General features: G+C 41.8%; 1 pseudogene; it reads right to left on the reverse strand.

Moving 5' to 3' along the window:
* Nucleotides 1-338: 338 nt before the first annotated feature.
* On the reverse strand, nucleotides 339-11,936 carry LOC119533005 (annotated as a pseudogene).
* Between the last annotated feature and the right edge of the window lie 2,624 nt (nucleotides 11,937-14,560).

Here is a 14,560-nt window from a genome sequence, read left to right on the forward strand (position 1 = left end):
GACTTTTATTCATTTTTGAGGAGATCCCAAACTGTAAAAGCTGCAGGTGCCACAAAATCTAGACCTACCCCTATGAGTTATTCTCCTCTGTCCTACAACATTGAGTTTCATGTTTTGAATAGTTTGGAGCAACAATTTTAAAAATCTCTGAATTTATTATGTGATAACATCTCTATTAATCTGACTTACATAAATTCAATATTCAGGGAAAGGAGAGTGAAGAGAACTTAAAAGCCCAGGTTTTTGAACTAGCTTACCTGGAATGAAATCCAACTTTACCAATTACTACCTCTGTGACCTTGGGTAAATTATGTAATCTGTCTGAACTTTCATTTTTTCTATTGTAAAATGAGAAACATAACAGTGATGATAGCACCCGCCCCAAAGAATATTGTTACAAGATAATTCAGGTACTGTGCTTAGCACATTGCCTGATTCAATAAATGTTCATTCATTCATTTGACAAATACAGATTGAGTACCTGACACTGTCCTAGGAGACTAGGATACAACAGTGAACAAAGCAAGAATCCTACCCTCATAGAACTTATATTCCAGCTGAAGAGGAGTCAGACAATTTAATTTAAAAAGTAAGTAAGTTACATAGCTATATTAGAAGGTGATAAATGCTATGGAAAAAAGAAAACAGAAGTGGAACAAAATAGGCGTTGGAGAGCATGAAGGTGATGACAGGAGGGCTTACAACTTTAAAATATGATGACAGAGAAGGTCTTATTGAGAAGGAAATACGTAAGCAGAGACTAGGGAGGTGGAGACACCCAGGTGGAAATCTTGGGGAAGGACTTTTCAGGCAGAGGGTACAGTCAGTGCAAAGGTATGTTTGAGAAACAGCAAGGAGGCCAGTGTGGGCAGGAGCAGAGAAAGTGTGGAGTGAGTAGGAGATAGTCAGAGAAGTAATAAGGGAACACGTAACATAGGGACCTTTGGTACATTACAAGGACTTTGGGTTTTATGGTAACCAAAATGGGGAGCCATTGAAGCATTCCAGTAAGATGAGTGACAAGATCTGACTTATGTTTTAAAAAGATCAGTGTGGCTGTTGCATTAAAAATTGAGTGGAAGTGGAGAGAGTGACTGGCAGTCAACTATAGTGATCAAGGTAAGAGATGATAGCTGGTAGGATCAGAATAGAAGCAGTGGAGGTGATGAGCCATGGTTTTTTTCTGGATAATTCTGGAAGACAGAGTCAATAGACTTTGCTGACATATTGGAAGTAGGTTATGAGAGAGAGAGGAGTAGTCAAGGGATGACCGTACAGTGTTGGGCCTGAACAACTGGAAGGAGTCCTGCTTTTTGGAGTCATGCTTGCACCTTCTCTCTCTTATGCCCTACACACTGGGGAGGCTCCCAGAGAAGCAGGTTTGGGGGTATTTAGGATGTAGGAGTTTGATTTAGTCTGTGTAGAGTCTGAGATGTTTATTAGACATCCCAGTAAAGATGCTGAGTAGGAGGTTGGGTGGGGTTCAGGAGAGAGGGCTGGAATCGTGGTATAATTTGGGGGTCTTTGTCACGTAGATGGTATTTAAAGCTGGGAGACTGGATGAAATGTCAGCAAAGTGAGTGTAGATTTAGAAGAGTATAAAGGACTATGTTCTGAAATGCTCCAACATTAAAAATTGGGAAGAAGCAAAGCAACTAACAAGCAAGTCTGAGAAGGAGTGATCAGTGAGGGAGGAGAAAACAAGAAAATTATGATATGTGTGCCAAGTGAAAAGAGTATGAAAAGGAGGATAAAGTACCAAATGAGGTTGATTGTTGAAGTAAGATGAGGCCTGAGAATTGTCTATTGCCTTTAGGAATTTGGAAAGTCCAGTTTCAGTAGATTATCGGGTTTTTCTCCATTCAACCTTGACGGGGGAGGTTTAAAAGGGAACAAGAGGACTCAGAGAAAGTGAGTATAGACAACTGTTTCAGTGGGTTTCATTTCAAATGGAAATTGACAACAGAAGCATACAGTGGAGTCAACAGAAGGTTTTAATTTTTCTAAGATGAAAAAAATAACATTCATTCATGTGAGTGATCTGTAGAGAGAGAGGGAGAACTGCTTAAGTTATGTCCTGGGTAGGTGAGAGGGATGGGATCAGTGCACAAGTAGATGGATTGGCTTTGGATAGGACAATGCAAAATTCATTTATGGTATCAGATAGGAAGACAGAGGATATAGGTAGGTGCTGGTCAGTGGGTAAGAGTAGAAATCAGATATTTCCCTTCTGATTACTTCAGTTTTCTCAGTTAGTAGTCATCACCTGATTCTAAAGATGGGGAGGAATAACTGGAGATTGGGAAGAAGGGAGAAAGAGTTAAATTGTCTTCCAGGAGTTCCAGGCCTGAGGCATTGGAGGTTGGAGCTTCACCAGTGTTGCTTCCAGGATTTTGGCAATGGTTGCTGCTTCTCAGATGCTAGACCAAGTTTTGGGCTGGTGGGAATATGACTGCTGTGAACATCCAGAAACAACTCATTTCATGAGCATATAGTTTCCTATCTCTTGGATAGAGTGGAATTGATGGGGAATATGGCTGTATCCCAGAGACAAGCAAAACCTAGTATTGGCCAAGGCATCCTTGGATCCAGAGAAGTGGCTGAGGACCCTGGAGCCCTGGTGCTTCTGTGAGTCTGACTTGAATCTCAGGAGATACCTAGGAGGGCTCCCTGGCTTCTGCTGCTACCAGCATATGGTGTAGACCCAACAGTGAAGCTGCTGCTCAGGGGGCAGGAAGTGAGAGAGAAGCATGAGGAGGAGAGGAGTCCAGGCCATGGTGGACATGGCTCTGCTAAGACCTTCTCTACTTGCTTGAAACAAGAAGGATATTCATACAAATTTGTGTCTTCTGCTTGATATTTGCTCCAGTTGGAGGAATGACAGCATCCTTAACTTGGTTTTTTAGATGGAGTGGGCTGATGATTGAGACTCAGAGTTTACCCTATGGGAGAGGCAGGGAGGAAGCACCTGCTGGGACCTTACACTGACACATAAGCAAGAGACTCTGTGCAGCCCAGAGAACATACAACTGTTGAGTTCCCATCAGCAAGCCCTGGGGGACTGCACAGCTGATTGTCATGTGTCAAACTTCAGCCTCTCTGGGGAAATAATGTCAGGGGCATCGGACCAAGAACTTGGTCACAGTCAGTCCACAGACACCTCTGTGCAATAAGGTAACCAATTTTAATGAAATGCCTTTTTTCTCAGGAGTTCCTGGATCAATAGAATAAAGTGGTATGGGAAACATGGCGCCTGGTCACTGTGACTGAGGCTCTGTGGGTGGGAGGATGCAGGGGGCTCTGGAAGCAAACGCCTGAGCAGGTCACTCAACAGCAGCCATGTGAGGGGGCAGCTGGTGATCTGGGTCTTGAATAGAGAGAGGGTTTCCTGCAACAGGTCGAACAAAGTTCTCAATATTCCTAGCAGCGGTGCAGGGTTCTTAGTGGATGTGGAATTGTGTACAATAGTCAAATTAAATAACATAGAATGTAGAAGGGAGGGCAAGACATTCATCAGAACATTCCAGTGATCTGATACCACTGAAGAGATGGAGAGTAAGGGCAACTGGATATAGAATGTAGAAAAAATTCTCTTTGATAGTGAAGATATTGAACTATGCTTCTGACAGCTTCAATGAGCCATAATTGACTTACTATAAGTTGCACATATCTAAAGTGCTTGATAATTTGTGACATATATGTATATACACTCATAACCAATCACCACAATCAGAACAATGACCATCTCCATCGCCCCTAAAGATTCCTTTGCCTAGGAAGGGGCTGCTGTGAGGGACTTTGAGGATGGAAGGGAAAGGAGGAGTTTCAGTCCCAAGGTGGTGTCTGTGGTGAGCCTGGGCCCAGGAGGGAGCCAGAAAAAGAGAAGCAGAAGCCCCAGTGGGAGCCTGGGCAAGCAGCTGTCCGGGGATCAAGACTACCTGGCATTTGAGAGTGAGTTCTTGTCTCACTTCCTCACGGCCCCAGAGCACTGTGGGAGCACTAAGGCCCATGTCATAGGACTGGCAGTGATAAGCAGCCTCGTCCTCAGACAGGAGCCTGGTGATGCTCAGGGAGCTGGAATGGCCAAACTTGGATCCAGAGAATCAATTGGGGACCCCTGAGGGCCATTTGCTGTAGTCATAGATGAGGAGTTTGGGGGCCATTCCTGGGAGCTCTTGGTACCGGTTCACAGCATAGCCTTCTCCAATGTTGTTGTTGCCCCCAGAGCAGGAGATGGTGATGCTCTGGCCCAGAGCCCCAGACACTGAGGGTGGCTGAGTCAGCACAGCCTGGGCCCAGGATCCTGGAAGTGAGATTAGAGAGAGATGATGATTGCCTTGAGACAAGAGGAGAAAACGCAGCCCTATGTGTCATGCCAGAGCCCATTCCGTGGCCCCTTGTCTCGTCACCTGTGTGGTGAGTGACGAGGGTGAGGAGAGGGGGCAGGGCCGTGTTGGTAATGATCTCAAGTCCTGTCTTCTGTTAGCCCACAGCTAAGGTGGAACTTTCTCAAAACCTCTCCCAGCCCCTTTTCAAACTCTGAGAGAAGGGGGGGTCCATCCATGCAAATGGGATCCCCCAGCTTTCCGATCCCCACACTGGGCCTGGGGTTAGGCCCCACTGTGTGAGGAAAAGGAGGGGTGTGGGTTGGGCAGGGCTGTGTGGGTTCCAGGGGTGGGAGAAGTCACAGCTGCGGCATCCTGCACCCTGTCAGAGGGCACCAGGCACTGCAGGTGGTTGCACCCAGCATGGGACTCCCCCAGAGCCCTCAGGAATGTGCCCCAAGCACCCCCTGGTGCCCATGCCCAGACACAGCCATGTGTGACCTGGAGATCTGGGCCCATTACAGGCAGCTCCTCCATCCCACTTCTCTTCCTACTGCCCTTTCTGTCTTATGGCCTGGCCAGGAGCCCCTTTATATGGCCTCCCCATTATCTCAGGGTATCTTTGCTCTGTCCTAGGCCTTTGCAGGGATGAGTCTGCCCCAAGGCTCCCACGGCTATTGATTGGTGAAAGGAAAAACCTGTCTGGAGTCCAAGTCCTACTTAGATTAGGGTTCAAATCCAGAGCAGTGATGAATGGACACATATGCCCTCTCCAGAGGGAACAGGTTCTTTCCTCTCAGGATAGCCCTCCCTGATGGGCCTGAGCTCTCCTTCCCCTGTGCTTCCCCCACAGCTCTGAGGAGAAGGGGGTTCTCCCCAGCATGGGAAGGCTGTAGGTGAAAGGAGCCCCCAAGTGTATTGCTAGAAGGATTACCCATTGGTAAATAGTTATTTTCCACCAGCATTTCCAAGCACTTGTAAAAAATGGTCTCCTTTGACCTACAAATGTATTCCTAGGAATATCTTCTCCAACTTCAATGAACCAAGTATGCAGGGAGCTGGGACAAATGAGTCTTTTGCAGTATTTTGATTAAGAGCAAAACTGGCAAACTAGCTGAACATTTGAAAAAGGAATTCATTAAAACTTTAAGTCATTTGAAACATGGCTTGGGCCCACATCAGCCTGATAATGTGGTATTTTTCAGGAGTAGATCAATCCAAAAAAGGGTTTGCAGGGGTAAAAAAGGTCCATACTCAAGCCTATGTGGCTGTTGGGGCTCTTTAAACAGAGAGAGAAATAAATAAGCTCTGACCTGAATGGGCAATCATTCAACATTAAATCTGCAACAGAAAGGTGACCTAATTTACCAAAAGGAAAAAAAAAAACGAGACAAAAGTGTTCATAGGACAAGCTCTGGAAATAAGACCCAGTGAACACTTAACAGATTTTAGCTTGGGGAGTCATGTGGGTGGAGAAGAACAGAAGGACTGTCCTTTGGGAGGTCATCCATGGAGATGACCAAGTAGATTCACCGCAAGAAACCATTTCAATAGTTTTGCCTGAAGAGGGAACTGTGTTTAAGCTGGAATTTCTATTCTAGGAAGCTGGAATGTTTTTAAAGTGGTACTAAAAGTTGAGTTTTGTTGAAAAAAAAAAAATGTCATCCAGGAGAATGGAAGTATGAATGGAACAGGGGAAGTAGTGATTATTGCAGGCTGCAGTAAGGGCCCATTTGTGATTGGTGACTTTAAAGTGAGGCTGGTTAACTTGGTGGCTTGTCTTACTCCATCCAAGTTTGGCTTCATTGGCAAAGTGGAGAATTATATTTATTCAGGACAGTAGTTTTACCAAAGAAGTAAGACAAAGAGAGAAGGACAAGGGAGTTGGCAGTGCATGCAAGGAAGTGATTATAATAGTAGGCCCTGGAATTTCAGCTGAGTAAAGGAAGGAGAGAAGATGCAAAGAGCTAGTGAAAAGACCTAAGAGTCAATGGATTCGTCATCTAGATGGTATCATAGGATTGTTGAAACTAAGATTCTGTAGGGAAAGATACAGGAAAATAGGGTTATTAGAAAATTGAATGCATGGAATTAAGAATATTGAAGGATTTGTCATTATTGCTTATGATGAGCTTTGCAGTAAAGACCATGGGAATAAATTTCTGTTAAAAATGGATGTTTATGGAGATAATACATGATAATAATAATACAGGACAAAAAGAGATAAATGCACAAAGATGCAATTTTAACCACCACGGCAGAAAAGAGGGACCCTCCACCTTTTTATATGCACATGGCTGCTGCTTATCCCTGCAGGTAATTCTTTCTGGCCCCTGTCTCAGGCTCAAGGACAGTGGCAGGCCACCTTATGAGTTTGATTTTATGGCAACTATTTTCCAGTGAGAGAAGGACTTGACAAAGTAGTACAAGAGCAGAATTCGGTATCATTAATTTAAATGAGGAATTGTTAAAATAATGTTTTGAGAAAGAGGGGGAGGCAGAGATGGAAGCAGCCTTTAAAAGCTCTCAGGGGGTAATTGCAGTCCCAATTAGACCCACAGGCTATCACCCTAGCAAACTCATGGTCAACCATTCAAACATCATGTCACTAGGGACATGCTTGTCATTTTGACTAAGTGGTTCAGAATGACTCCTCTTCAACTGCAGGTCACTGTGACTTTTTGTCTGAGAAATTGAAGGGTTGTTAACATTGGCTGAAACAGGCAAATGCTGTCCTCATGTACAATTCTGTCCAGTGTTGCTGACTTTCTCCACTTTCAGGATAATTGTCCTTATACTTCTCCAGGATTTATGTATATTTTCTCCTAAGCTGAATAGCAACATAATGCCATAGGGATAAGGAAGTCTATGATAAGCAGAGAAGAAAGTGGAAAGAATCTACTTGAAAAATTAAGTAAGAATGGATTTCAAGTGAATTGAAGTAATCCATTTTCCAAAAGCCATGGTTCTATTGCGTCTGAAAAAGATTCTTTAGCCCTCAAGATAGTGAAAGCAGAATAAAATGACAGACAGGCCTTTTTTCAGTAGCCCACAGATAGTTCCTCTTAAATGTGACCAGTCTAAATTCTACTCATCCTTCCAAATTATGAATTTAACTTCCTTAATAAATCCTTCTATGATAGTTCCAGTTTTCAGTGGTCTCTCTTTCTTTTGAGATCCAACATGAGAATAATCTGCCACACATAGTTCAGTACTTTAAACTTATTCTGTATTGCTTTTTTCTCTAATTATTTTTCATCATAAACTTGCTCCCTAATTGTATTAATTTGCCTCTCCAACTTGAGGCTGATCTCCCTAACAGCACAGAAACGTAGTTTCAGCTGGGTATATGGTTGTAATTCAAAACATATTTAACAAGTAGCTATAGAACAAATTTCAAAGGAAGTGATCATAATGCTTGGCCCTGTAATTTCAGGTTACAGTTCCACCATTTCAATCCTTTCCTTCTAACCATTTCAATACCCTAGCAACTAAGAAAAAGGAAATTATGTAGTGATTCAGTTTTCATAATCCTTTGTTAAATTCCATCTTGCCTGTTGCTACCCCTTCCTCTAGTTTAGTCACTTTCCTGATCTTCACGGATGTCTAGGCAGTGACCACCCTAACCTGTTCATGTTGAAAAGGGGTGTCAACTTTATGAGAAAAGGGGACACATCTGATTGATGTTCTTGAAGAGGCTATTGCCTCTGGGTTTTGGGACTTAGCTGGCATAGGAGTTCTCTGAAGGATTTAAGTTTCTGAAGAATAAACTTAGTGAGTGAAATTTTTATACAATCTCAGATAGGGATCTGGATATTCTTTAAGGTTTTCAGGACTACTGTTGACTTGGGCGTATCATATTGCTGTAGTCATGTGGCACATTTAGGTGAAGCTTGCACAAGAATGATCTCCAGTCAGCCTCTTGACTCTATTAGAATTCTTTAAGCCACTGAAACCTTATTTTTGTTGTCTTTCTTGTCCCCTTTTTGGTCAAAAATACTTTCTCAATCCCTTGATGAAATCTATGTTCCCACATTGCCAGGGAGACTCATTCACCTGGGCAGTCCTGTACCACATTGGGGGGAGGGTGATGAATTTACTTGCAGAATTGGGCTTAGAGAGAGAAAGTCCACATTTGAGCAACAAAAGAGGTTCTCTAGAGATGACTCTCAGGCACAATTATAGGTGGGCTCAGCCTCCTCTTTAGATCCATAAGTTTCACCTGAGCAAGCCTCAAGATCAAGGGCTTGACTTATAAAGCAGAGGGTTCCTAAGTTCGCACAGCAAATGTTATGCCCATGACAATCCATCCATGCCTCACATTATCATCACTTAGTTGTACAATCCTCATCACTCTCCATTTTAAACAATTGTCATTACCAAAACACCTTGTAGCTCTTGTCAGCCCTTAATTATTTGTCCCTAGTATTTGTGTAGTACTAGTGTGATATTCCTGTTAATTACAATCCCTAGTATGCAATAGATAGATTTTTCCCATATACCCTTCTGTTGTCAACTCTCCATGCTAGTGTCATACCTTAGAAATATATCATGCAAACACCCATATATATTTGTAGTACTGTTTTGTGGGAAACATGCCTTTAAATAACCACTTTCCATCCTATTTGCCTTCAATACAGCTCTGCCATCACCTTTTTTTATATATGTTATATTTCACAATATGGAAATAACTGAAACTGTGGTACTGTAACTCATAACAACTTTGGAAATTTCCTGTATAACTACTTGTTAAATTATGCTTTGAAAAATTCTTTTCCTATGTAACTACTTGTTAAATCATGCTTTGAAAATCTTTTTGTTTATATGTTATATTTCACAATGGGGAAATGACTGAAATCGTAGAACTATGACCTATGATATTCTTTGAAATTTGCTGTCTAACTGCTTGTTGAATTGCACTTGGAGAGTTTTCACTTCTATGAACATATATTATATTCTACAATAAAAAATATGAAAAAAGAAAAAAACATTTAATCCATTGACTGAGAAACTTATGATAATGATTTAGCATTTGATTCAGGTAGTAGATACGTAACTACTTGTGAATTTTTTCAAGAAAAATTCTATAGCTGTGGTATGTGTTTGGCTGGTAACTTCTCATTAGTTCCTCATGCGCTGCCAATTTAAAACAAATATTTAGATGTTGGGCATCATGTGAAGCACTTGGAATCTTAAGTAGTCTTTGGTCTAGAGGGAAAGACAGACAAAGAGGCAATTTTTTTTTTCATTTTTTCTTTAATTAAATTCAGTTTTATTGAAATATATTCACATACTATACAATCATCCATGGTGTACAATCAACTATTCACAGTACCATTATATAGTTATGCATTCATCACCTCAATCTATTTTTGACTATTTTCCTTACACCAGAAAGATTCAGAAAAAGAATAAAAAAATAAAAGTTAAAAAGAAACCCAAATCATCCCCCCATCCCACCCTATTTTTCATTTAGTTTTTGTCTCCATTTTTCTACTCATCCATCCATACACTAGATAAAGGGAGTGCGATCCACAAGGTTTTCAAAATCACACTGTCACCTCTTGTAAGCTACATTGTTATACAATCATCTTCAAGGGAGAAGGGTATTGGGTTGGAGTTTGATAGTTTCAGGTATTTACATCTAGCTATTCCAATAAATTAAAACCTAAAATGTGTTATCTATATAGTGCATAAGAATGTCCACCAGAGTGACCTCTCGACTCCATTTGAAATCACTCAGCCACTGAAACTTTATTTCGTTTCATTTTGCATCCCCCTTTTGGTCAAGAAGATGTTCTCAATCCCTGATGTTGGGTCCAGATTCATCCCTGGGAGTCATATCCTGCGTTGCCAGGAAGATTTACACCCCTGGGAGTCAGGTCCCATGTAGGTGGGAGGGCAGTGACTTCACTTGCCAAGGTGGCTTAGCTAGAGAGAGATGGCCACATCTGAGCAACAAAGAGGCACTCAGGGGGAGACTCTTACTTTGGGAAGTGTCACTATTTCACTCTAACCAAAGAGGCAAATTTTGAAGAGTGTGATGTGAGACACCTAGATCTGGTCTGGAGGTCAGAGGAGAGTTCTGGAGGAAATGACATTTGATTTAGCTCAAACTTGAAGGTTGGATAGGAGTTAACAGGTTTGAAAAAATCATTCCAGCAGAGGAAAGAGTATGTGCAAAAATCTGAAGTTTGAACAAGACTTCTCTTTTTTGAATTTGGAAGCAACTGTGCATGGCTGGATCTTAAAGTAAGAGGAGAAAGAAGGGTGTCAAGAGATGGAAAAAACAATAGGGCTTTTTATGTTGTGCTAATGTTGTTTGATTTTATCTTGAAGATATGTAGATAATTTGAAGAGTTTTACATAAGAAAAACGACAACATGATCAGATTCACAGTATAGAAAGTTCTTTCTAGATACAGTGTGAATAGACTAGAAAAGAGCAGGAACAGATGCAGGGAGACCATTTAGAGGTTGAAAGTAGTGAATTTCATTGGTTTTAAGACATACATTTTTTCACGTTTTAATATTTCTGAAATCTGGATGCCTGCCATAATTTAACTGGCAGTTTTTATTTATCTTTTTAGTGATAAAGAATAATGTTGTGGCTTACAAACAATATCAGCTTAGATTCAAGAAAACCAAGTCAGGAATGATTGTATACTGAAATGAATAAGTTGCAGTGGGGTGGAAGAAAGGTGGATGTGAAGTCAAGATGTATTTGGGGGTTGAATCATTGGAATCTGATGACTGATTACAACTGGGTACATGTGGTTGAGGAAGAAATTGATGTTGACTCCCATGGTTTAAACTTCTGGGCAGCTGGGGAGGTGGTGGTTCCCTTCATTAAGAAAAAGAACTAAATAGGGTTGGGAGGAGGAAAGATATGGGGTAGGGGAAATAAAAAGTACAGTTCTTCACATACTGAGTGTGAGGGTTCTGGAGACCAAGTTAGAGTACTCCATAGGTGTTTGTATCTACACCTCTATTTATGAAAGGAATCTGAATAAGAGATGCAGGTTCTTCTCAGATGTTTCTTCACTAGCAAACATAAGACATAACCACAGTTGCATTGAACTACCAGGGAAGCAGTGTCCATTCAAAGGCTACTATGTCTTTAGGTCCTTTCCAATCTTAAGAATCTCTAAAGCATGAGCTGTAAGATTGAGGCCTCCAACCTCTGCATGCCTGGTAGATTTCTCTTAAGAAAAGTCCAGTCTTCTCTTTCCAGGATCCCACGTATCTTCTAGATAGTGTTTAAGAGTAAGCTTATCATTTTATGTAAAAGTCAAATGCACACTCATCCTATCTGGGTTCAGGAACCCAGATTTCAGGGGCCCATATTTGAGAGAAATTTTTGGGAAAGTCTTACTTTCACAACTTCAAAGACCAGGACTGAGGTATAGCATTGTCTGTAGGAATAGTGGAAAAATTAGGGAAACAGTAGAACATTTGATCATGACTCTTCCTTATTTCTCCTCATAAATTCTTCCTGGAACTCTACATCAGATACCTCTTGTACAGGCATCGGCCAAGCACTTTGCCAGGTGCTCGCCCTTCTTTCCGTGTAATGGGACTCAGAACCTCTGTGGGTGCTGCGGTAGCGCATTTTATATGCCTGGTAGGGTCATGCTGAGGTGACTGCATTCTGGGTTTCCTGGCCTTTGAGGGCTCCATGGATCTTGAATAGGGCTTTGGAGTAAGGGTTGGAAAATCTGATATGGCTATGAGGGGCTGTCCCTATTTCATTTATACCCATATGGTGGTTCACATTTTATCAGAGGTTGTCATATAAATAATCTTATTTGATCTTCACAACTACTTAGCAAACTAGATTGGTTAGATATCATTAAACTCACTATATTTCCATCAAGGGCTTTGAGTTTCAGAATAGGGAAAGTGACCAGCTCAAAGCCGTGCCATGATCTGGCAATATTAGAACACTGACATCCTGAATTCCAGTTCAATTATCTATTTAATTATCTAACCAAGGAGGCTAGAGGGAAGAAGGGAAAATATTTCTCAAGGTGTTTTAAGTTATTTTGTCTGGTCCCTGAGCCAGGCCTAATGTCCAGGGGTCTTCCAGGGTCATTTAAACAAAAACTGATGCCCTTTAAATTAATGATGATACTGAAGATGTCTGTGCCATCAGTTGAATTCAGACCAATAGAGTAGGGAGATCTCTGAGAGGAGTCTGTGGAGGCTCCTGTAAGGTAGGGAGCCAGGCAGAGAGTATTCATTTGCTCTCAGATACCAGCAAATGCCTGGTGGCTGGCCCTTTGATTTTGATGTTGAACCCAGAACATAGTTGGCCTGTTCTTTCCTTGGCTCAGAAAATATTCAGCTGGAAGGAGTAAAATATTTGTTCATTACCCTGTGTGCCGGTTTGAGTGTATTGTGTCCCCCAAATGCCATTATCTTTGTGGTCTTGTGTGGGGCAGAAGTTTTGGTAATGGTTGGATTTGCTTGGAATGTGCCCCACCCAGCTGTGGGCAATGATTCTGATGAGATGTTCTCATGGAGGCGTGGCCCCACCCATTCAGGGTGGGCCCTTATCTGTGGAGCTATATAAACGAGCTGAGTCCGGGGGAAGAAAGAGAGTGCAACTGGGAGTGATGTTTTGAAGAGAAGCAAGCTTGCTAGAAAGGAATGTCCTGGGAGAAAGCCGTTTTGAGGCCGGAGCTTTGGAGCAGACGCCAGCTGCCTTCCTAGCTAACAGAGGTTTTCCAGACACCACTGGCCATCCTCCGGTGAAGGTACCCGATTGCTGAGGTGTTACTTCGGATGCTTTGTGGCCTTAAGACTGTAACTGTGTAGTGAAATAAACCCCCGTTTTATAAAGGCCTGTCCATCTCTGGTGTTTTGCATTCTGCAGCATTAGCAAACTAGGACACCCTGTGCATTGTGCTTGGAAGTGGGGGCTTTCTGGCTCCAAGGCACCAAGAATTCAGATCTGGAATTTGCTGCTAAGGGTGTGTGTCAAGCACTTTATGACAGACAGTTCTGTGATGTGAGATCATGGAGTTCAACAACAGAATATATCAGAAAGGGAAACACTTTCTTGCGTGTAGAAACATGCCCTATAACAAATCGGTTAACTTCATTTTAACCTGAACCCTTCTCTTTTGGAAAGCAATAAAGCTTCTGAAATGACTGCGCTTGGCAAGAAGGTCTCTTCTATCATTTACAGCAGTGGAGAATTCACAGAGTAAGTGAATTAGTTTGGCTTTCAATAAAAATATTAATATCTACCTTAGATGTGAACAAAGGACCCTGCATTTCAATAATAAGATGATCAAATCCACAGGGGCTGAGAGAGACAGAGTGCATGGAGGTTGGTGCCACTCAGTTTCAGAGAGACAGAGAGAGAGAGAGAGAGAGCAATCATAGAAGCACCAAGAAGACTTTGATATGAAAGCCTTTAGAGAAACTCAATCTGCAAAATAAGAGTAAAAGACAGCAAATCAAGCTGCTCTAATTCAACAATAATAGGCAATGCTGTGCTAGTAGTTTTTGCACCAGGAGAAAGAAGTGGCTGCACATGTCTTTGTTCCATGACTCAGATATGTGGCCCTCTGAAAATTCTCTTTGGCCCTTCTCTCAGCAGACATGAGAGAAACTTCAGAAAATAACTCTTTCAACCACCTAAATGCAGGTGGCCTTTAAAGAAGAGTGGCATAATTTTAATGCATGAAAAACTGTTTACACCCATCAGCATTATGTTGTGTTTCAAGATTCAAAATCCCCACCAGCAAAACAATGGAAAGATGATATATACCCTGTTAGTAAGATGGCAGAGAGATTTGTCTGCACAAGATTCTGACAGAATCCAGAATCACTTTTTTCTGTAGAGTGTTACTAGTAATAGCTATCGTTAGTAAGTACACACTAGGTATCAGGCACTGTGTTAAAAACATTTGCATGCAAATCTCTTTAACTCTGGAGAACTTTACAGGTTGTATAACCATTCCCATTTTACAGATGTTTAAACTGAGGCCCAGAGAGGTTAAGTAGCTTGCCCAAGCTCAAAAGTCTAGTAGAGAAGAGTAGGGATTTAAACTTAGGTTTATGCTCAGAGAATAGTGTTAAAGGATCTCACAAATAGGCCATTTCTAGAGCCCTTTCCTTTAGCAAGGAGAACACTCTGTTGCTTTCAGTGGACCTAGAAAACTTCATGTCAGGAAGCATCCTACTTTTACAGACGGGTTTCTCAGCACTTCAGGGCCATGCTGT

The sequence above is a fragment of the Choloepus didactylus genome, chromosome 4 (assembly GCF_015220235.1).
Source record: "Choloepus didactylus isolate mChoDid1 chromosome 4, mChoDid1.pri, whole genome shotgun sequence".
NCBI lineage: Eukaryota > Metazoa > Chordata > Mammalia > Pilosa > Megalonychidae > Choloepus > Choloepus didactylus.